The sequence below is a fragment of the Ambystoma mexicanum genome, chromosome 7q (genome assembly GCF_040938575.1).
Source record: "Ambystoma mexicanum isolate Mex_15411 chromosome 7q, UKY_AmexF1_1, whole genome shotgun sequence".
In the NCBI taxonomy this organism is placed as follows: Eukaryota; Metazoa; Chordata; class Amphibia; order Caudata; family Ambystomatidae; genus Ambystoma; species Ambystoma mexicanum.
The window spans coordinates 787,813,551-787,826,270 of record NC_090941.1 but is presented as its reverse complement, the minus strand read 5'-3'; the positions used below and the strand labels follow the sequence as shown (position 1 = coordinate 787,826,270).

At 45.2% G+C, this 12,720-nt stretch overlaps 1 protein-coding gene across 3 annotated transcripts in view; it reads left to right on the top strand.

Annotated features, from left to right (window-relative positions):
- Positions 1 to 12,720, top strand: part of DYNC2H1 (dynein cytoplasmic 2 heavy chain 1) — a 3,314,293-nt gene that overhangs the window by 2,263,138 nt on the left and 1,038,435 nt on the right. The window lies entirely within an intron of this gene.

Below are 12,720 nucleotides of genomic sequence, written 5' to 3'. Positions count from 1 at the left end.
GGCAGTTTAGAACTTTGATTAACATTCCAAACTACCTCATAATCTAATCCCTCCAATCACTGCTGTAGGAAGGACACTCCATCTTGCTTTGGGGAAACAAGTGATTCCTGTAAATTGCATTAAGAAATATTTCTGTACAGTTTCTTTATTCTAACCAAACATATCTCAAACATCACTCTGTTAATGTCAATCTAAATTTACTGTGTTTTATGATTGAATGATGAATTATTACTTTAGTGTTCCTTTAAAATGAGTGTCAATGAAGCCTTTGAAGTGCACCTTGGAAATCTAACAGTGTGCCTTTTAAGGTTGTGTTCCTTTGAAACTCTAGAAATATACCATGGAATCCTGACACAGTGTCTGCATACTGTCAGTATGGTAGAGGGTATGGGTGAAGGACAGCTTTTATGTGTTTGGATAGTGTGCACAATGCCTGCAGTATGGGCAATGTTGTAAACATTTTGTGGTTACGTTGCCAGTGACACAATACCTTCTGAGTGGAATTCGGTAAGACAATAGTATGTGAATGAAAGGGCGTAGGGGTGCCGGAAACAGTGTAATGTTCATACATAATGGTAACTGTTGCATGTAACACTATGCATGTCCATTGCGGTGTGGAGGTTGGTTAGGAGTGCTGGTGCCAGTGGTGCGTATCTGTATAGTGGTAGTTGGAGGCATGTTGACATGCATGATTGCATTACGGTGCAGGGAATGTGTGCAAGCAGCACACCCACTGGAGCAATGCAGGTTTGATAATGCATGAGGCACAGGGTGGTCATCTTTGGAAAATGGGTGTGGAGCACATTGTCGACGTGCTATAGCAGTACAAGTGAGCTGCGAAGCGTGTACTGTGCATTCCATGGTTGTGGTGATAGTTGCAACGTTCTACAGTGTTTGGTGTGCAGCAGGAGATGGTGCAGTGGGAAGTTGTGCAATGTGGCCACAGGGTGCAGTGTGTACGTAATGTGAGTATGGAAGTAGGTATGGTTCATGTGCAGCTTATATGTGGTTGGTTACTGTGCTGTGTGTAGAATTATTGAAGTAGGCCCAATATTGTGCAGCTGTTGTGCATAGGTTGCCAGTGACACAATACTTTGTGAATGGCAGTGCATAGGGGTGATGCAGCATGTGGTATGTTTGTGGATTCTGCTAACTGTGGCATGTTTTCGTGAATGGGTGTTTTATGGTGTGGGGGAGTTGGGTGGAAGTGCAGCTACGTATGTTACGTTTGTGCATAATGGTAGGTGCCCACATGGTCGCTTGCTTGGATGTATAGTGTGGTGGTGGGTGTGGAAAGGGCTGCAATGTTGTGTGCATGGCCAAAGGTGTGCTGGGTGCGTCTGAGGATCTTTGTGAATGCTGCAATCGTGACTTATTTAGCAGAAGTTTCTGGTGGAGGGGCTTTGTCATGAAACGGAACGTGTACTGAGAGAGTTCAACAGCAAATATGGAGTGGTGTATAGAAATGACAGTGTCCAATGCAGAGGCTTTGTATGTCATTGCTGCATGCTTGTTTGAAAATTTGACAGCATCCAATGGGGGAGTGCTGCAAAAAGTGACCATGCATAGGGAAGAAGTATTGTCTCAGCTTTACTGGGCTGTGGCCCTCACTGTATATGGGAAAGTGCACGTGCACATCCTGCCATTATGAGCAGGGTGGAAAGGGAATTGGAATTTTGGGAAATAGGTAAGTAGGAGTTTAGGGCATGGTTCACAGGAAGGGGCGGTACCATTTCCTCCCAATACTGTGTCGTGAAGGTAGTCGAGATGGAGAGACGCACAGTGCTTATCTTCGGTGATACCTTTGTGCGCCATCTGCACAGGTGTTGTGTGCAAGGAAGTGTTGCTGGTAGTTTCAGGTTGGAAAGAGTGGACGCTCTCTGGGCCTGTCAGGGTGACTGCAGTTTCGGCGGGATGGGTCGCCTTTGCAGATATGTGACGTCTGTCAGGAACGTTGACTTTGTTGTGCTGCTCTATGGAAGTCTACATTTGGGTTACATGTTGTGTAGACAATTAATCCGTCTCCTGAAGAGGTTGCTGACCGCAGTGATGTGTATTTTTCCTACTGCAAAGTTAGTTTACTCATGAATAACACTAGAGGAGTTTGGGTTCATGACGGTGTAATTTGTCCGCAGCCAGAGTTCGGAAGGTGTGCTATTAACAGAATTATGCGTGAGTTTACGCAGACTGCTGGCGTGTTCTCCACCCACTATGAGATCATAAGGTCGCCAAATAAACAGTGGTTCCAGAGAAATGGCATTTATTTGAGTGCCATTGGCAATGCCATTTTCTTTTACACTGTGCACAAAGCATTGACCAGAATGTGGTAAAAATGTAACAAGAGGCAAACAGAAATGCATTTAAAGAGAAAATACAAAAGAAGTTGCTTGCACGCATGCCACTTCATACATCTAGGATGGAAGACTGAATCCCCTACCCAGTTTGATATTGTTGACCCCCCACACTATCACGAAAAGGCACACACTATCACGAAAAGGCAGTGCATTCCGCTGTACTTTCAGTATTACACGTGCCACATCCAGGGTGGCTATGTGGATGTACACGGATGGAGAAATCGTGCATACTTTCATTGAACTTTGTAGTGGACATGCTTTGGAATGGCACGACATTTGTACTGTAAATGTGTAACGTACATTTCAAGTGTTGTACAAGAGTGACAGTGTTGGATGATGGTGGCTTTGATGCGACTGGTGGATACGTGTGTGCCTATTTACGTGTAACCCAATGAAGTGGAGGTGCAGAGAACATATTGCAAAAGGAAGGACTGTTCCAGCTTTACAAGGGCGCTGCCCTCGCGCTACTTTGGGAGGCGCACGTGACAAAATTTGCCTTTTACACCACCTTGTCCAATTGCCATGGCAGTGTGGGGATTAGCCAATCAGGTAGTGTGGGTGTGGTTAACAGGAAGGGGAGGTGTAACTGTTGTACATTATATTCTGTGTACTGAGGGTGGCTGACATGGCGAAATACATTGTGTTGCCTGTAGGTGATCCCTTTGTCATAGATCTGCACAACTATGCCCTGCAAAGATACTTTGACAACAATTTTCCTTTGGAAAGAGTGGACGCATCGTTGAACGCTGTGTATGAGTTCACTTTCGCCGATATGCATGCACTTTGCAAAGACCTTGCCACTTTAGAGAGTAGTAGATATGATATGTTATGATATGATATGGCATTTATAACGCGCCTATACACAAGTGTTTCAAGGAGCGAAATGTCATCATCATCCATTACGGCGTCATGCATATGTGTTACCCGCCTTGCTTAGATTTGTTCCGTAGACTGAGGAGATTGCTGAATGTCGTGAGGATGCTTTTTCCCATCGCTAAGGTGCTTTTCTCATCCATAATACCATGAAGGGTATGGCCTACTGCTCATGATTGTTATTCCGAGCCAGACGGAGGAAGGGGTCTCAACAACAGAAGCATGTATACATTTATGTCCGCTCGTGGAATGTTTTTCTGCAACAATGACCGCATTATTTGTGAAAAGGCAGAGTGTTTCAAAGAAAATGGCATTTTGTTGTCACCCATTTGCAATGCAGTTTTGTTTGCTCGTCTACAGGCCGCAGTGAAGAATTTACTGTACTAATGTGAGCAGAAGAACTCACAAAAGCTAATGAGAAGCGAAAAAAAGGTGTTTCCGTAGAAGCATCTAAACAACAAAAAAAACAACTAGCTCTTTGAAGAGTCACCCTTTACCACGAACTACCCCTACCCTGCTTGCAAGTTAGTGCCCCATGCCCGCACGCAGCGTGAAAGCTACATCCGGGGATTTTGCGAGTGGCGGCCACGAAAATGGAACTGTAGGGATTGTCCAATCACATGATTAGGGTGTGCGCCAATAGGAAGAGGAACTCCTGCTTCACTCGTGTGCGGCCCTCGACATACTTGGGGACCCGCACATGCCACATACGGTGTTTCTCATCATGCTGGCCTATGGAAATGGGACTGCAGCGATTGTCCTACAAGGTGGTGCTCAGGGTGTGCGTCACAGGAAAGCGCACCAATACGAAGAAGGACTCCTCCTGCTGTACTGGGGTGCGGCCTGCGCGGCCCTTGGAAAATGGCACGTGCCACATTCTGCGCTTCTTAGCATGCTGGCTAATGGAAATGGGACTATGGCCTTTGGCCAATGAGGTACTCAGGGTGTACGTGCAGGAAAGAGCTCCAATTGGGAGAAGGAATCCTCCTGCCTCAACGGGGCGTGGCCCTCTGGCTCATTTTGCGCTTCTCACCATGGTGGCCAATGGAAATGAGACTATGGCTTTTGGCCAATCAGGTGCTCTGGGTGTGTGTCACAGGAAAGGGTAGCATTCAGTTTCCCCATTACTTTGTGTACTGCGGCTGGCAAACATGGCAAAACGCACAGTTTTCGTCGTGGGTGATGGCTTTGTGGAAGATCTGTGCATGTATGCCCTCCAAAAAGACTTGTCCCGCAATTTTGGTGTGGAGGGAATGGACGCTTTGTGGTGAAGTATCGAATCGTGCTGTTTCGGCAGGCTGCTTCTAGAATGTCGATGCGTGGCCACTTCGGCAACTGTACATTTTGTCATTGTGCACTTTGGAACCTTCTTTTTGGGTTATATGCCTTGTTTCTGTGTGTTTAGTCAACTGAAGATTATGATGAAAGCCGTGCAGCGCATTCTTCCTACTGCCAAGGTGCTTTTCTCATGTATACCCCGAGAATAGTGTAGAAGTATTCCAAGAATTCCTGTCGCCATCCAGAGGTCGGAAGGGGTCTCATCAACAGAAGCATTTGTGACTTTGTGAATGCCGCTGGGATGTTCTCTTGTCAGAATGAGAACATTGGTTCGCGATACATACACCTTTTCAAGGCAAATGGCATGTCTTTGTTGCACAGTGGCAATGAAATGTTTCACAATCTACACACTGCAGTGAAGACCCTTATAAGAATGTCAGCTGATGTTGAAAACACACATTTACGTATGAAGACGGCAAAAAAAGGGTTTCTACAGAAGCACCTTTACAAAAAAAAGGTTCTTTTAAAAGCCACCACACCTAACGACGTCCGCTCCCCTGGTTGAAAGTTATTTCCCCTCTCCCGCACTCGCCCAGCCGAAAAAGTCAGCAAATATTGCGATAGTTGCAGGGTGGCACCTGTTGCATATGCCCCTTTTGCAGATGGCGGCCCTAGAAATGGGACTGCAGAGGCTACGGGATTAGCCAATAAAGTTTGTGGGTGTGGTGTGTACTGACAAACTGTGGTACACAGTGTATTTGTCGACAGAAATGCAGAGGGTGCGGTTATGACTGTGTGTTTCACGAGGCACAGCGTGCAGGTTTTATGGGATTCTGACATACATTGAGTGAAAGTGAATGGAAATCACTGTGCAGTGGCTACTGATTTTGCAATCTATCATGTGCATGTGTGGTACTCTGGAGTAGCTACAAGGAAGTGCCAGATGTTGGTTTCTCTGTGTGACACTTTTGTGACATGCAATCCTGCCGATATTATTGCTGTTCATTGTGCAGGGAAAATGGCGCAGCATGTTACACAACCTTAAGTGCCGTTTGCGATGAAGGAGGCACTTTCCCAGTTCATGCGTTTGTTTCAGATCTCTTGCAGACGTTTGTTGCGCATTATGCAGCCACTGATGTGGCAGCACCATTTCCTATTTGGTCCGTGAATGCAGACAGCGTGATACATTGCAAAGAAGAGTATTTGTGGCTTTGTTCGACATGTGCCAATGGCATCCTTCCCCCATGGGACTATGACGGTTCACAGCACTAATACTTTTCCCCAGCTATAAAGTTTTTCTTACTATGCCAGCCATCCGCATTTTTGCACACCCCATCTAAATTGGCTTCGTGCCCTTCTTGAAAGTAGTGACATTTTTTGTATTTAGTGTTGCGCTGTGGCTCTCTTGCAAACGCTCTGGAACACCTAACAAAACCTCTTTGTACAGCGACCCCCTTTGTAACCGATTGAACTACGGTGTTTACCATACCGCCACGCCTCCCGCCCTGCGTGCGTGCATTGGCAATTCTGTTGTTGATCTTTGAAAGGTGCTTTCTTCGTTTACCTTTTTCACTTTCACAATTCATTTTTATTTATTATGGTGTTCTCACACACGCCACAGAAGGGAACGGCAGGAAAGGTCTGGTACAGAAGGGGCAGCACCAGTCTGGATAGTATAGGGGACGTGCCGGGAGACGGAATTATTGGGTAGTCCTCACCCCCATAGGCGCCAGTCATTGTAATGCTCCCGTAAGGACCGGTCCCACGGCCTTCCAAGTACTTTCCCTTTGTACAGTAGCACTTTGCAATACATGCACAATACAATGCCCTTTGCTGGGTAAGGGTCTGTAGCACGGCATATGGTTTGCAAAGGTTGTTTTACAGCTCTGCTGCCCTGCAGGATTGCCCCTCTTGATGCCCCCAGCAGATGTACAAAATGCTGTACATGAAAGTACCCTACGTAATTGCTGGAAGGGCAGTAGCCTGCCCATTGGTCCCTTGTGCTTTGTTTTCAGTTGTCGTCATATGCAGTAGAAACAGTTTATGCTACACCATTAGTGTTAGGGGTAGCCTTCACGGATATACATACATTGTGGAATACAAGAATATTTACAAGGATGGGAAACACAGCTTCATTACGTGCAGCAGGAAGCCATTTATTCTGTGCGACCCATGCAGCTACAGCGCTTTTCTAACTGGCACTAAGGTTGTTTGCACTCTGCATATTTTGCAGTTTACTTACTTGCCTTTACATGCACTAGTATGTGCGTGAGGAAGGTGCAGCAGCTTCGCCATTTTGCAACGGTCCCACTTGTACTTTTGTGTTTTCTTCAAATGTACGAGCGGCAGGTGACCTCTTGTTAATTTCCGTCACACCGCTGAGTGCAGACACAATGTATTTGTTTCACGGGTCATGGAATGGCAAGCAGCAGATAAATGAGTAATACGACATTTTTCAGTGACCAAAAATAAGTGGGCCTCATATGTGATGTCATCAGTGACGTTTGTGATGTCATCTTTCATGTTATGGGTGTTAGTCTTAACAGTGCATGGTGATGGCGCGAGTTATGGTTGCTTAGCTTACCATAACTGTCGAATTTCGGGGGGGTTTCCGGTTTTACCTGTAACCATAACGTCCCTGTAACAACATTTTTCCATAGAATTTCATAGGTTTTTACTAGTGCAACTTAGCCATAACGTCCCTTTAACAATGTTTTTGTTAGTGATATAGATGTATAGATGGTGTGGGAGTGGTCTAGGACTACAATGAGTCCACGCAGAGCAACACCAGTAATTCCTGTGAGACAGTAAATATATCAAAATACAATTATTTATTAGGCCTTTAGCTTACACACTAAGCATAGAAAAATTACTGGTAAGTATTATCACACAAATCTTATACAACATATAAACTCATCCACCCTTAGGAGAATTACAATTGCATATGACTCAATTACCAGTGCAACACAGGTGAGCAGTCAGATGCAGTGGAAATAGGCAGACGCCTTTAGAATCAACACCATCAGCTTCCCTCAGTCTTATAAAGTCCAACCCTAAGATGGTTTTGAGCCCTGTGCCCAAAGATCACCAGTCCCAAATATGCTTGTACAGGTCAGTTCTTATAAGAATAGTAGTGCCAGTGGCTATGAGCAATACGAGTTCCAAAGTTAGATAAAAGTTTAGTAACGTTCAGATAAGCACTCATTCCTATCCAGCACACTAGGATAGGCCTAGGGAAGGATCCTTAACCCAGGTACCAACACCAAAGGTTTGGTAAGAGTGAGTTTAGGGCAAGGTCTTTATACCCAATGTAACCCTATTGAGGACAAGGGGGGCAGAAACAGGTATGTTAACTTACCCACCTTACTCTGATTCTTCCAGGGACCACTGCAGGTATTCTGGAATCAGTTGGGGACACAATCTCCTGCGCTTGATCCAGTCGAGGAAGGCCCATTGGTTGCGTGTGCAGAGGTCACTTTTGGCGTTGGGATATAGTTTGTCATTCACGGTGCACAGGAATCTGCTCCAGTCAGCTTCCATTTGAAGGCCCAAACAAGAAAAGATGAACACTTCTGCGGTGCAGACCCTCTCAGAACACCTTGCAGGTTTGAAGGAGTGTTTCAACAGGGGTCCCCACGGTCAGGCCGTGATAGGCGATCTTCACTCGGCAAACACAGGTGCAGGCCCAGCACAGCTTCCGTGCAAGTGAGACAGCTGGAACTGCAGGAGCAGACGACTTGTAGAACGAACTGCAGACCTGCAAAGGACCAAGGCTCTACTCAGAATGGCAATAGCTGCAGAGAGGTAGACCAGGAGAAAGCAGGTCAGTCCACTAGTTGGACCAGGGAAACTTCCAAAGGCTCAGCAGGCACAAATCCTCAAGCCGGGATCGAGACTGGTTGTTGCCACTGGTCCAGAGGTCAAAGCACCAACTAAGTCCTCTTTGTGATCAGGACAGAGGAGCAGGGCTTCACCCGGACAACACTGGAGTCGAAGCTGGTCAGCTGCAGAGGTCGTCTTCGGATTGTGCTCTTCTTCATAGAAGTCTTGGTTCCAACAATGGTCTGAGGAACAGTTGCAGTAGCACTCCTTTTATCCAAGTTTCAGGCTGGGGGCAATCCTAAGCCCACCAATCGTAAGTATCTGCACCATTCAAACAACCAGTGGGTATCCAGTCTTGGATAGCTACTGGTAATCACATATGCCCAAAACAGACTTTGTCGCTAGGATTGTGTATTCGGACGAGATAGTCCCAGACCCCTTCTCTGGCTCACACACACAACACCCCTTAGCCAGTGAAAGCCACATGCCCATACTTGGAGACAATAACAATATGAAACAACGGTCTCCAACTGAACAAAAGGACAACCAAAATCCCACCCCCCACCAATGTCAGCCACTTCTCTTTCACTCCAACCCCCTTTGCTTACCGGCATCCCTATCTCAATCACCAATGTCTGTTATCTGGGAGCAGAGATGGACTCTGAATTGTCAATGAACCCCCAGGTCATGTATGCTAAAAACACTACTATTTTGAAATAAAACTATTTGGGCATATCATTCCATACCTTCTGGTTAGAGACTGGGATATGGTGATGGATGTCTTTGTCAACTCCAATACAGATTACTGAAATCCTTGCATGCAGGGCAGCCAAGACTACACTAATATCACCCTTGCTTGCAGACGTCTCCACTGGCTGGAGGTGAATTACAGTATCCTCTTCAAAATATTTAGCCTTGTGAATAAATGTCCATGGGGATCTGCCCTCATACACTGATTTTAATTTACAAAAGCTCTTAAATCAGCCTGCTAGTTATTACTGGCTGTCTCCAAAGTTTAACGCACAACCTGCGGTGGACAGTGCTTTGTCTTGGGTCCCAAGGAATGGAATCTTTTTCCAATCGTTCTTAGATTAGAACTGTTAGGACAGTTTTTCTGAAGTCCAATTAAGGCCCTAGCAAAACCATTCTACTGAGGCAGTACAAGACTCCACTCTTAGTATAAGGCTGTACCACCTGAGTTCGGGGTAGCGTAGACAGAGCAGCCAGGCTTATCTTAGGAGGGAGAGAGGGCAGTAGATACAGTACAAATGAAATTGTCATACAAATGATCCAAAGAAACACTGAAACACTATGTATTGTAAAAATAAAGGCTTTATTTAAATACAGGTAGGCCCAGATAATTCTAGGGGTTAAGTAAGTACTAACACAGTATATGAAATCACAATATAAAACACAACACTATACTTGAAAGCACACATGCCCAAGTATAAACCTTATTTGGAACATCTAACAGTAGTTCTTGGGAATTCAAAACCTTGTTATACACATTAAGTATAGGTCAGGCCTATTCTTTGGGAGTAAAAGACCAATGGTTACTTTTAGATTAATTTTGGTAATACAAGGACAGTAGGCCCTTCCAGTTGTACAGTGACTCTTGGAACAATCACATAAACAATCAACTGGACAATATACTGTTTGGTGAATAGTGAAACACTTATTCTAGGTGTAGTAAAAACCTTTAACTACTTTTGTCATAACACAAAGTTATACCAGGTGAGTAAAACCTAAGGATGTAATATACAATTACAGATGCTTTGGAAATGAGGGAACCCCAGATTGTGGTAAGCAATTACTCTGGTAACTTGTTTGGGATGGCACACAGCTAACACAAGGTAAGTAAAACCCACTTACTTTAACTTCACAATGAAGGGGAAAGTAAAACCCAATGTCACACTTTACTGAATAGTTATTCTAGGTAGGCAACAACCTAATGTAGACTTATTAAGGACAGGCTAGCAGCAAGTCAGGGGAAGCAAGATCCAGTTGGGGGACAATCATACAGTTATCCTAACAGGACTAACCTGGTGATACCAACAGTTGGAGGACACTCATACAATTACCCTACAGGAATAATCTGGTGAAACCAACACATTACTTTTGTAAAGAGGCACAACCTAATCACAGGAGAGTAAAATACCTTTACATCTACTTTCTTTTAGACTGGTAAAACAGTGGCTAAGGAAGGAAAGATGTTAACCATACTTTTAAGAATAGTGCATCACACATTCAAGATCAGTAAGAACTTTTGTAACTGTTCACTCTGAGAATTACAGTTACCCACCAACTCTTTACAAGTAAGTAAAACACTTGATTTCTTTTCTAGGCAGAAGTCCCAATCCCTTAAAAGTATTTCCCTTAGAGCATGAGTGTTCTCAGTGGCAGAAGGGGGGTCACTAGGACTAGTGACCAACAGGCAGTGTTAGAATAAGTTCTTTAGTAGCAAAAGTCAGAGTTACTTAGGAAAACTGGTCAAACAGGTGAGTACTTTACTTCTAGCGTTAGAAGAGTGTCCAGGGGCTTCGCAGAAGACACCCCAGCAGGATTCTAGCAGTGGGACTGGGTGACCTGGATGAGGGACCTCCCAATCACAGAAGACACCCCAAAGCTACACAGAAATCCCAACAGGCTTAAGGTAAGTATATATCCAAGCCAACACAGTACCTCAACAATGAAGAAGAGATTGCAGCAGGAGAACTTCAGGGGCTGCAGCCAAATACCCGGTCAGTGGATTCCTTGTCCTGGAGACTGAACGCAAGACCTCAGAAGGGACTTTGCACCAGGGATCGATGAAGAAGGCTCTAGGCAAGATTTCTCCCGCGGCTGAATGCGGTTCTGCAGGTTTGGCGCCTTTTCAAGGAGCACAGAAGAAGACAGAAAATCGTGGTTGAATTCTCGTCGTTTAAAAGGTCCAGCACTCCGGTGAGGGGACTTTTCGGACTCGATTTGTGTATCTGGGGATACACCAGGATGCCCATGAAGTTTCAGCGAGATTCAGAATTCGGAAGACTGTGCACCGCACAGTGGCTGGAGGTCCCAGGGTATTGGGGTATTGCAAGAACGCAAGGTCGCAGAAACCCATGGGATGGCTCAAAATGCAGATCATCTTGAGTCTAGTGGGTCTCACCGGGCTCTGGGTTCGGGTCTTCGTTTTCGGAGACCCCAGGTCGATCGGAAGGAAGGGCTGCAGCAGGCTCTGGTTACACAGCAGGCTCTCTGGTCGCTGGAAATCATTCCCACCGCTTTTCCTTCGTCATCCTCTTCCGATTTCTGTTCCATGACTTCAGCTTCCAGGTTTCCAGGATTTATCAGGAACTACAGCACAACCTCTGCATTCTCTCCCCGCATTTTACAAGAAAGGGGCTTTTGGCTGTCCAATCAGGACAGCCAGCCCCCCACTGGGATTTGTCCCAGTTGAAGTAAGGCGTAAGACAAAGGAGGGGGAAGTTTTGGACTCCTCCCCCACTTCCTGTGCTTACAGACTGACTGGAGCCTGGACGGGGTGTCCAGGGGACTCCCGCCAAAGACAAAACTCAAACAAAGGAATGTCCCGCCATGGATGTCAGGGGAAGGGCCAAGAAACACTAAAATGGCAGAAAAAAAAGACAGGGGCCATTTTGGTAAAATGAGCACCCTTAGGTGCCTTTACTGCAGCTGTGATTACAGCCCGCGGTAAAGGTGCACCAAATTAGTAAAAGGTATCACTGCCACCAGCCATTAAAGGTAAGCTTGTCACTGTAACAGAATTGTTACAGTTTTAATGTGAAAGGGGATACCTTGTATCTAAACCCAGTACTCCACATAAGGTGGGGTGTGCTGGTTTCACAGAATAAAAGGTAAAAGGGATCCAAAGATCCTTTCTACCCTTGGGAACTGTAGTTCACTCAAGGTTAGCACAAGAAAGTTAAATGGGGAGCCCCTAGGGAAACCCAGCAACAACAGGCACTTATTGCCAATAAGTTGTTAGACATGATAACTTTAAAAATTCACTATGGAGAGTCTTAAAAATGACACACATAAAGAGTTAAAGACAGGTGAGTGTAGAAAAAGGTTCCCACTCACTGAGGTATTAATGAAAAATATCCCACTAGAAAAGTAAAACGTTCTGGAGTTGAACCAGGAAAGGAAGATTTGCCAGCTCTGTGGAAATCTTACCTAACAAGAACCCAATCACTTTCATTTTAGATCCATGTTTAAAACACAGTTTTTTTCAGGATGATTGCTCTGGACCACCCAGGCTAGTTTTCCTATTGCAGAGCCAATTTAGTTTACAGTATGCGCCCACAAAATATCCCATTGACTCCTCTCTTTAGGATATCTCTTTATGATATTGCTTTATGTATACTTGCAGTTTAAAAAAAACTACTACTGATGC